Below are 11,508 nucleotides of genomic sequence, written 5' to 3'. Positions count from 1 at the left end.
TAGCCTATTCCATTGATCTACCACTCTATTTTTTAGCCAGTACCAGATAGTTTTGATGACTGCCGCTTTATAGTAAAGCTCCAGGTTTGGTACCGCTAACCCACCTTCCTGTGAAAGTTTTTTTTCATTATTTCCCTGGATATTCTTGATTTTTTGTTTTTCCAGATGAATTTTGTTATTATTTTTTCTAGCTGTATAAAATAATTTTTAGGTAGCCTGATTGGTATGGCACTGAATAAGTAAATTAATTTAGGCAGTATTGTCATTTTTACTATATTAGCTCTGCCTATCCATGAGCAATTGATATCTTTCCAATTATTTAGATCTGATTTGATTTGTGTGAAGAGTGTTGGTAGTTGTGTTCATAAACCTTTTCTTCTTAGCATGAACTCTTTACCTGCCTCTTCCTCCTTCCTTGGAGCAGAAGTCCCTACTTAATTGAGAACATTGTGGACAACTGTTATGAGTTCCCTTTTCTCCTCTACCATATGCTTCAAAATGCCTCTGTACTGCCTTACCCCCATTCTCTCTTCCCTATACCATTGCACCAGTCTCGGTATATACCTCCTCTGTTCATTCATGTGGTTTCCATGAAACCATACTGACTGGGTCACCCTAAATTTCTGTTAGCTCATCTCATCTTGGCCCTCAGACAATTCTTTCAGTCTTTTCTGAATGACTTACTACTGTCTCCACTTCAGCTATTCCAGAGCCTCTCTTCTCTCCTCAGACCTCTCTCAAAAGAGGTCCTTACCTCCATTCCACAGCTCAAAACCCCTCTTTGTTATTTCCCCTTTTCTCTTTCTTTGCTCTAGACTTGTGCAAGATGCTCAGTTCTGGGCATTTTCACTGATGGTTTCCCATGTCTGGAACTTTCCTCTTCCTCATCTCCACCTCCTGCCTTCTCTGAATTCCTTCAGGTACCAGCTAATATTCCATGAAGCTTTTCCTGATTCCCCTTAAGGCTAATTCCTTCCCTTTCCGTTTCATGTATCTTGTTTATCATTATTTGCATGACATTTCCTCCTGTAGACTGTGAGCTCCTTGAAAGTAAGTTCTATTTTTTTGCCTTTGTTTGTACTTCTAGTGCTTAGCACAGTGCCCAGCACACAGTAGGTGCTTATTAAATGCTTATTGACTATTGACGAAGAGATGAGCCTTTTCCTTGCCAAGGCTAGCCCCTCTGCTCAGGATCTTGATCTTATCCCTTTCTTTTCCAGAACCTTGCACTCTTAATCATTTTTACTCTTTCATCATCATCATCATCATCTCAATTTATATAGTGCTTTAAGGTTTGTAAAAAAGCATTTTACAAATATCATCTCACTTATCATTACATCTCTGGGAGGTTCCCCTGCCTACAAAAATATCCTGGTCTCCCCAATCCTTTAAGAAAAAACCCTCTTCACTTGACCCTGTCCTTCCCTCGAGCTATTGTCCTACATCTCATCTCTTCTTCCTTTGACAGCCAACCTCCAAGAAAAGGTTAGCTACACTTCTTTGCCCCCATTTTCCAGCCCTCTATCCTTTGCATTCTGACTTCTAACTCAACAGAAACTGCTCTTCTCCTGGACACTATCCCTTTGCCTTGGTCTTGGTGATACTACTCTCTCTTGATTCTCTTTCTACCTGTCATAGTTTGGTCTCAGTCTCTTTTGCTGGATTGTCATCCTTCTACTCCCATAGGATAGGCATCCCTGAAGGCTCTGAACTGGATCCTCCTATCTTCTCTCTATATACTTCTCTAACACTTTCCTAAACTTCAGTCCTGCATTTTAAAATACTTGATAGATATATCCATCCAGATGACCCATAGACATCTTAAACTCCAGAACAAACTTTTTTCCCCGTAGAAACCCATCTTTATTCCAAAGTTCCCTAGTTCTCCTTAGGACACCATTTTTTGTGGGGCAATGAGGGTTAAGTGACTTGTCCAGGGTCACACAGCTAGTAAGTGTCTGAGTCCAGATTTGAACTCAGGTCCTCCTGAATCCAGGGCCGGTGCTTTATCCATTGAGCCATCTAGCTGTCCCAGGACACCATTATTGTCCCAGCTTTGCCTCCTTAGAATCATCCTTGACTCCCATATCTAACCAGTTGCCAAGCCTTGTAAATTCTACATCAATCAATCAAGAATCATTTGTCAAGTACCTATTATGTACCAAGCATTGAGGATACATAAACAAAAATGAAGGTCCCTAACTTTAAGGAGTTTACTTTCTGTTGGGGGAGATAACATGTCCATGTAATTCCAGATTTAATAGCTTCTCCTACAGAGACTATAGATAGTGTTACTGTATCTTTAAGAGGCAATGGAATCTTGTACAGTTTAAACTGTCATTCTATGAAGAATCTGTGAGGTGAATCAGAGTTTACCTGTCATTCTGGAAAGTCTATTTACTGTTATGGCTGAAGAGAGGACAGAAAAAAAAAACAACAAAGAAAACTCATCAGAAATCTAAGTTTAATCCTTATGGGGCAGGTAAGTGTCATAGTAGATAGAGTACTGGCCCTGAAGTTGGGAGGACCTGAGTTCAAATCTCACATCAGACACTTACTGTGTGACCCTGGGCAAGTCACTTAACCCTAATTGCCTTAAACATTTGGGGCCATCTCCAGTTGTCCTGATATATATATCTTGCCACTAGACCCAGATGGCTTTGGAGGAGAGAGAGTGACTTTGCACAGCCCTCCCTCACTTAAATCCAATTCAGTACAAGTCATGACATTACCCAGATGTCATGGTCCTTTTCCAGAATGAAGGACAAGCAGGTTTAACCCTTACCTTAAAAAGAACCATGAAATCATCAACATTGAGTGTTGATTTACTGTGATGGATTATATTATTTTCACCAATGCAATGGTACAGAAGAGTTTCAGGGAACCCATGATAGAAGAGGATCTCCAAATCCAAGAAAAAAAAAAAAGAACTGTGGAGTATAGATGCTGAATGAACCATACTATTTCTTTTGTTTTTGGTGCTGTGGTTTTTTCTACTTTGAGGTTTTTCATCATTGCTCTGATTTTTCTCTTATAACATGACTATTGCAGAAATAGGATTAATATTATTATGTGTATATATATAACCTATATCAGATTACCTGCTGTCTAGGGGAGGGAGGAGGGAGGGAGAAAAATCTGAAATTGGAAAGCTTGTATAAACAAAAGTTGAGAACTATCTTTACATGTAACAGGAAAAAAATACTTTATTAATTAAAAAAAAAGAACCATGAAGAGACTTCTTTTTTTTTTAAGTGAGGCAATTGGGGTTAAGTGACTTGCCCAGGGTCACACAGCTAGTATTTTGTTGTTGTTGTTGTTGTTGTTGTTTTTTGGTGAGGCAATTGGGGTTAAGTGACTTGCCCAGGGTCACACAGCTAGTAGGTATTAAGTGTCTGAGGATGGATTTGAACTCAGGTACTCCTGACTCCAAGAGACTTCTTAAGAAGAGGATTTAGAGGCAGTTAGGTGGCACAGTGGATAAAGCACTGGCCTTGGATTCAGGAGGACCTGAGTTCAAATCTGAACTCAGACACTTGACACTTACTAGCTGTGTGACCCAAGGCAAGTCACTTAACCCTCATTGCCACTGGAAGAAGGAGGAGGAGGAGGAGGAGGAGGAGGAGGAGGAGGAGGAGGAGGAGGAGAAGCTTTAATTAGTATCCAGAGAGAACTGCATGGTAGGATTATGTTTCCAGAACTGAGGGGAAGCCAGCAGTGGTAATGGTGATTAAGGTAACTTTGTTTGGCTATGATGTTTCTCATAGGTGATATATTGTAAATAATAATTTATGCCTTTGTGGGTTTCTCTTTTTTTTTGTTATACTGTTAATAAATAGTATAGCCAATAGCCTTGATGTTTGTTTAAGTTGGAGCAGGTAGGTGGCACAGTGCATATAACCCAGCAGCTGGCCCCCCAGTCAGAAAACCTTAGTTAAAATCCAGCCTTAGACACTTACTAGCTGTGTGACCCTGGGAAAGTCACTTAACCCTGTTTGCCTCAGTTCCTCATCTGTAAAATGAGCTGGAGAAGGAAATGGCAAAGCACTCCAGTATCCTTGCCAAGAAAACCCCCAAATGGGGTCATAGAGAGTTGGATACTACTGAAACAAGTCAACAGCAACAAAATTGTTTAAGTTAGGAGACTGGGAGTTTTCTCCAGTTTACTATGTAGTATTTAATAAACTGGGGTGAGCCCTAAGAGTTAATTGATCAATGAGAGAAATGTTACAATTGATGTGGAAATATCAAAACATACTCCTTCATCACTTTAGAACTTGGGATAAGAATGAATGAAGAAAATGAGCTAATAGCAGTTAGAAAGAAAGGTGGTCAGTCAACCTGGGCTGGACATATGTGCTGACCTTGGAACCATGATGAATATACACAAAAGTATATGTAAGATACCTTTCTTCCTTTCCATTTGTATGCTCATTATCTTAATTCAGGTACTCATCAGCTCTTGTCCAGAGAGGCAATAGTCTCCTCTTAGGTCTTCTTGCTCCTAGTCTCTCCCTTTTCTAATCCATCTTTCACACGGTGCCAAATGAATGTGTGGAAAATGCAGGTCTCACCATGTCACTTTCCTACTTTAAAATCTTCAGGGGCTTCCTTTTTGCCTCTATGAATGAAGTATAAATTTCTCAGACTGAATTTAAAGACCTTTACAATGTGGCTTCAACTTCCCCTTCCAAATATTTCATGTCTTCCCCTTACAAATTCTGTTCTCCAGCTAAAATGACCTGTGGTAATTACCACCATCCCTGGAACTCAACATCCCATCTCTTGTCTACTCCCAATGCCTTTGAATAGGCTAGCCCTTTTGCCTGGCAAGAATTCCTTCTCAACTGTCCTCTTAAATTCCTTGGCTTTCTTTAAAGCTTATCACAGGACACCTTTCCTGATGCATCCCCCCCTCAGTTGTTAGCACGCTCTCTCTCTCCTAAAATTGTGTATTTATTTGTGTACATGTTGTATCCTCAGTGGAATATAAGCTCTTACATATTTGTCGCCTTGTCCCCAAGTGTGAGGGAGGTGGGGAACCTGTTGGAGTTCATAAAGGTTTAGGATTAGGTCTCCCCTAAGTAGAGGAAGTGCATTTTCCTAAGGCAAGAACCAGTGGAGGTCAAAGAGAACACAGATTCCAAGGGAGAACCTTTTTGAGTTTATGTTATTGATGCGGCCAGCCCTGATCACTTCTAGGGGGAAATACTGCAGGGACAACACGAGGAAGTGTCTCACTGACTCTCAGGGTGTCCCTCTCTCCCCAGCTACCCTTACTTATTCTTATCCTTTTGTTTATAGGCCTCTGAATAGCAAGGGGGTGCTATTTTTGTTGTTTGTCCTTCGTTCTCCAAGAGGAACATGACACTGGGGAGGTGGTAGGTTCTAATGAGACCTTTGGTGGTGGCAAGGGTCGGCTCTTTGTTTATATTTCCATATCCGCCCCAATTCACATTTAGGATAGTATGTACAAAGTAGAATCAAAGGGTTGGGAAGGTACTTTAGAGGTCACTTGGTCTAATCTCCCACCCAATGAAGGCTTTCTTTCTACCTTGTCCTTGACTTGTCAGTGCTTGAATGGTTCCAGTGACAGGGAGTTCACTATAAATTTGCAACTAGGTAATGCAGTTGATACAGTACTGGACTTGGAGTTCAAATCTGACCTCAGACACTTACTAGCTGTGTGAATCTGGGCAAATCCCTTATCTTCTTTGTGCCTCAGTTTCCTCATCTGTAAAGCAGGAATAATGATAATAGCACTTATCTCCCAAGGTTATTGTGAGGATAAAATGAGATAACATTTGTCAAGCACATTGCAAACTTTAAAGAATATGTATATATGTATGTATAGGTATATAGTATATATAAACACATGGGTATCATCATCATTAATATAAGAATAATTATCATTATTATTTCACAGTGGCAGTTCAGTCCTTTTCTGAATAGGTCTTTTTGTTAGTACATTCTTCCTTACTAACTTCCATATTTTGGAGACCAAAACTGACTTCCCTGTAACTCCTGCCATTCTTACCAATGCAGAATCTGAGCCTCATTCCTCTTCTATAGGAAAACCCTTCAGATTTTGGAGGATATTTTCACGTCTTCCAATCTCTTCTTCCTATTTAGGGTCAACTTTTTCTTATATCATAAGGGCAGCTAGGTGGCACGGTGAATAGGGTGTTGGGCCTGGAAGACCTGAGTTCTAATACTGCCTCAGACAGTTACTAGCTATTGGACTCAAAGCCAGTCACTTAACCATTGTCTCCCTCAGTTTCCTTCTCTGTAAAAATATGGGGATAATAATAAGCATCCACCACACAGGATTGATGTATGAATCAAATGAGATAACATGTAAAGTGTTTTGTGATCCTTAAAGCAGTGGCTCTTAAGCTTTTGGGGATCAGAATCCTCTTAAACTCTTCAAAATTTTTGAGGACCTTAGAGAGCCTTTGTTTATATGGAGTGTATCTATCAATATTTCCCATATTAGAAATTGAAATGTTTTAGTATTATTATGAAAATAGTTTTGATTTCATGAACCCCCTGAAAGGGTCTCTGGGACCCCCAAAGATCCCTAGATCACACTTAGAACTACTGCCTTAGAATACTATATAGATACTTATCTATCTATCTATCTATCTATCTATCTATCTATCTATCTATCTATCTATCTATCTATCTAATCTCTCTCTCTATCTCTCTATCTATCATCTATCTATCATCACCATCACCATCACCACTCATCAATGAACAAGCTTTCATTAAGTGCCTACTGTGTACACAATCAGGCACTATGGAGACAAAAGTGAAATGGTCCATCTCCTCATCCTCCTGGCTACCCTCCTCTGGATATGCTGCAATTTATTGGTGTCTCTTGGGAATGTGGTCAGTTATGTGCAGAGTAGAACTAGGACCTTCCTTGCACACAACCTAAGGCAAAATTCACTTTGTTTAGGAAGCATATCTCAGTGTAGACTCACACTGAGCTGATGGTCTCAGGAGCTCCCACTGGTTTGATTTTCCTCTCTATGGAGAGGTCTCCCACATCTCAGCCCCAGTTATTCTCAAAAGCTCTAGTGATTCATCTCCAATTGCCAGCTGGACATTTTGAATTGGATGTTCCACTGACATCTCAGACTCATCATTTCCAAAACAGAACCCATCATCTTTCCTCCCCTATTTCTACCAAGGCCAATGCCATCCTTCCAAGTCACCCAGATCCATCACTTTGGTATCATCCTTGACTCTTCATTCTCACTCACCCTAAGTGTCACTTGCCAAGTCTTGTCTTTTCAACCTTCACAACATTTGTCTCATCTCTCCCCTTCTCTTCACTCACACTGCGCTCGCTCTAGTTCAGGCCTGGATTCCCTATTGCCTAGTCTATTCTTATGCCTTTCTAATTCATTTCTTTACCCCAAGTCCCCTACCACTCCAGCCTGTGCTGCATGTAGCTGCTAAAGTGATTTTCCTGAAGTATGGGTCTGACCATTTCACATCACACACGCCACCCCTCTCCCTACATTTAACAAACTCCATTGGTTCCCAATATTCTCTAGGATCACATATAAACTCCTCTGTTTGGTATTTAAGACTCTTCCAAACCTGACCCCATCTTTCTTATATTCGCTAATATACTCTCAGGTCCAGCCAGATGGGTCTTCATGCTGCTCCTCACGTGGGACCCTCCTTCCAGATCTTTGACTTAGCACCAACTGCCCCCACCCCCATGCCTGGAATGCACTCCTTTCTCACCTCTGCCTTCTCTGAATTTCTGGTTTCCTTTAAGACCCAGCCTAATGACCACTTTCTGCATGAGGCCTTCCCCAATCCTCCTAGCTTCTAATGCCTCCACCATCTCCCCTAAGTTTGCCTTAAATCTGTTTTGTATATATACTTAGATATAGGGGCAGCTAGGTGGCATGGTGGATAGAGTGCCAAGCCTGGAGTTAGGAAGACTCATCTTTCTGAGTTCAAATATGTTCTCAGACACTTACTAGCTGTGTGACCCTTGGCAAGTCACCTAACCCTGTTTGCCTCAGTTTCCTCATCTGTAAAATGAGCTGGAGAAGGAAATAGGAAACCATGCCCCCAACAAAACCCCCAAATGAGGTTACAGTAAGACATAACTGAAAAATAACAACTAACTTGGATGTATCTAGTTTTGTTTTGAATATGATTAGTAATATGCATGTCTCTCTTGTGTCCCTGAGGACATAGTTTTGACTTTTTTATATTCCCATCACTTATCATAGAGTATGACACATGGTAGATAAGTAATTGATTATTGCTTGATTGGTAGATTGTGGTAATGTTTTTTTTTTCACATCAAGTCGACCATACCAGTCTGTATTTATATAATTGATTACAAAAAAACAAACCCCAGAAATGTAGATTATTACATGGATTTCAGTTAAATTTCACTTTTATTAAATGTGGTCCATTGTTCCAACTTGTCAAAGTCTTTTTTGACTCCCAACAGTCTGTCACCCAACAGTTACACTCTCCATCCAGAAATCCCACGGTGCCATGAACATGAGCATCACAGTTCTATAGGATGAGATCTCATGTGTCCTTCCCTAGAACACCAGCATTTCACATTCCACTTAAAACTTTTGGGCAAGCTAATCTGGAAAACACACCTGTCATTATCTGTCATTGAAGTGCAGAGCTTTGGGGAGACATGTTGAGTCAGACATACAGTCAGTTCATTTACATCCCCTTTATCTTGCTTTCTGACCTGCTACTGACTTTCTCGGCTCTGTATACTGCCCCCACCCCCTAGAATTCCTTGTCACCTTAATGATCTGCCATTCCTGAGCCCCTTGCATTTTATGTTCCGCAGAAACCCAGTTTCCTGATGTGGTCCAGTTGGTGCTCTCTCTGATTCTCATTCAGATTCCTTCCTTCAGACTCACATCCTTCCCAGTGGAGGGCATGTTCCTCTAGTTCCAATCACTAATCAGTATTAGGAGTCAGTCCCCTGTGGGGATACACCACCATGCCTCAATAACAGTTACTCTTCCACAGTCCCTGTAATCTATTTATATTGCCTTCTCTCTAACCTTGTTGCAATTATCTACCAATCTTGAGGTCATTCTCTCCTTGCTCAAATGACCAGCTATCATCTTCTGAAAACTTAATATTCATACTGATGATCACTATAACACCCTGATTATGCTATTCCTCAGTGCCTTCTTTCTTCTTTTTTACTTCAACCAGACACTAGCATGTTCTCCTTCTGGTGAAACCTTGGCATTATCACTGATCATTTCTTCTCTTTCAATTTCATAACTAATGAATTTCCTAGTCTTTTCAACTTCACATTCTCATCATCCCTCAAATTCTTTCTTCTCTAATTCCACTGCCATTCTCCAAGTGGATAACTCCTTTACTACACATTTGTACTGTTGGCATTAGCTTCATCAAATTTTCCACCAGAATTATCTTTCCCCGAAAATCTTAAGTGGCAGCCTACCAAGTAAAGTTCAACTCCTTTGCTTGACATTCAGAGCCCTACACATTCTGGCATCTCCTTTACCACTTAAGTTTTAGGTCTTCCTTACTTCCTAGCTGACTCACCAATGGAGCAAGGGATTGCTGGGTTTATGGAGGGAGAGTATGCACTGCAAATAGTAGGTACCTGATAAACATTTGTTGAATCAAATCAACACAGGAGCTATTTCTCCTAACTCTGTCACAGGGAAACTTGATAAGCATGCTAGACGTCTTCCTTGTGAGTTTCTTCATTAAAATCACTGATGAAAACTGTTGAACAAGATGGGACCAAAGTCAGAATTCTTCTAGACTGATATCAATCTATTAGCTAAGCCTTTTGGTCTAGTCATTCAATTGCCATTTGCCAATCCAAGTAAGTGTCCTATCATCCAGTCCACATTTTTCTATGTTATCCAAAATGATATGGTGAGAAACCCAGTCAAATGTCTTGCTGGAGTCTAGCTATATACGACATCTGTGGTATTCTCTGGGTCTATTAGTCTAGTAACACTAACAAAAAAGGAATTGAGGTTAGCCTGGCATGACTTTATCTTAGTGAAGCCTTGCAGGTTCCTAGTAATCATCTCTTTGCATATGTTCCTAAGGTATGTGACAGGGTACCATGGGGTTCTTTTCAGGGGTTCACTTACTTATGTAAATCTCTCTTTTCAAGGGTTCACTTACATGTGTACCATTGATGGGAGGGAGAGGGAGACTGCTAGAGATAATTGCCCCTCTCTGGTGTCCATCTTGTGTCAAGGACAGGGAACCTTTTCCACATTATAAATAGCTGGATTTAGGGATTAGAATGGAGATCCAATCAGTAGGGTGGCAAGATATAGACTGGAAGGATTGTGGCAATGGGTTCCCAGGTCTTTATGTAGGAGAGGGGATCATTCACCTCTACCCCAGCTCCTCTTGAGTTCTACTAGCCCCCCTATTATCTGTTGTGGCCAAGGTTTCTACTTCAGTCTGCTTGCCTCTGCAATATGGAGGACACCTCAGTCTTGAATATTCACCCCCTCTAGAGAGCCAAACTTTCCTGAGCTGATACCACCCCCCTGCCACTGTCTGTGTTTGATGTTGCTACCTTTTTCTAACTCACTTAGAGTACCATCAAATAAGCTGCAAGGCCAACACCTCCATTCTACAGAGGAGGAGACTGAGGGACAAAGAGTCATACAACTAGTTAGTGGCAGAGCCAAGACTAGGACTTGGGTTTCTTGACTCCCTGTTAGAGGCTCTCCATCTCCACCATGCTTCTGAGGACTGTCAAGGACTACTCTGCCTTGTGCTTTGTCTTCTGTCCAGAGGGGGGCAGAGGTGCTAGGCACTCTGTGGCTGAAACTTCTAATGTTCTCCTGGCTAGTTGACCACCGATGACCCCATGGAGAGCCTGCCAGCTTCCTGGAGACAGAGCTGAGGTAGTGTGAATAAGTGCTCTTGATGGCTGGGGATCAGAGGGGGAAAGGGAGGGGGGGGACCAAGGAAAACGGGTTAAAACCAGAAAACCTCTTGGTCTAGCTCTTTTTGGTGCCTTGTGGCGATGCCTGATGATTCTCTGAGACATATCAAGGGCTAGGCCTGTGGATTTGGGGTCCTCAGAAGATGGGTGCTCTCAGACAGCAAAAGGTCTTGGGACCATGGGAGATGGTGGCTGAGGCTGTCCCGGGTAGTTCTGCTTCTCTATCCATTGTCTTCCTATGTTGGCTTCTTCGTAATCTGAGGAGGAGACAGGAGACTTTCACATGTAACAGACAGTAGGTCTACATGAACACACTGGGGGCCCCCCTCAAGGCATCTTGAAATGCCCCGTGCTGAATAGCAGCTGACATCCAGTTAGTAGAACTCTGGCTTTGAGAACTGAACAGAGATCATGGATTCCCTTCCAGCTGCATCTGGGTCCCAATAGCAGAGGCTGGTCTATCCCAGTGAAGCCTCTTGAAGTTGGGGGCCTGGTGGGTAGCTGGAAGTCCGGAGGCTCTTCTTCCCCAAGGCTGGCCC

The sequence above is a fragment of the Dromiciops gliroides genome, chromosome 3, assembly GCF_019393635.1.
Source record: "Dromiciops gliroides isolate mDroGli1 chromosome 3, mDroGli1.pri, whole genome shotgun sequence".
Taxonomy (NCBI): domain Eukaryota; kingdom Metazoa; phylum Chordata; class Mammalia; order Microbiotheria; family Microbiotheriidae; genus Dromiciops; species Dromiciops gliroides.
Note: the sequence above shows the minus strand (reverse complement) of the source record.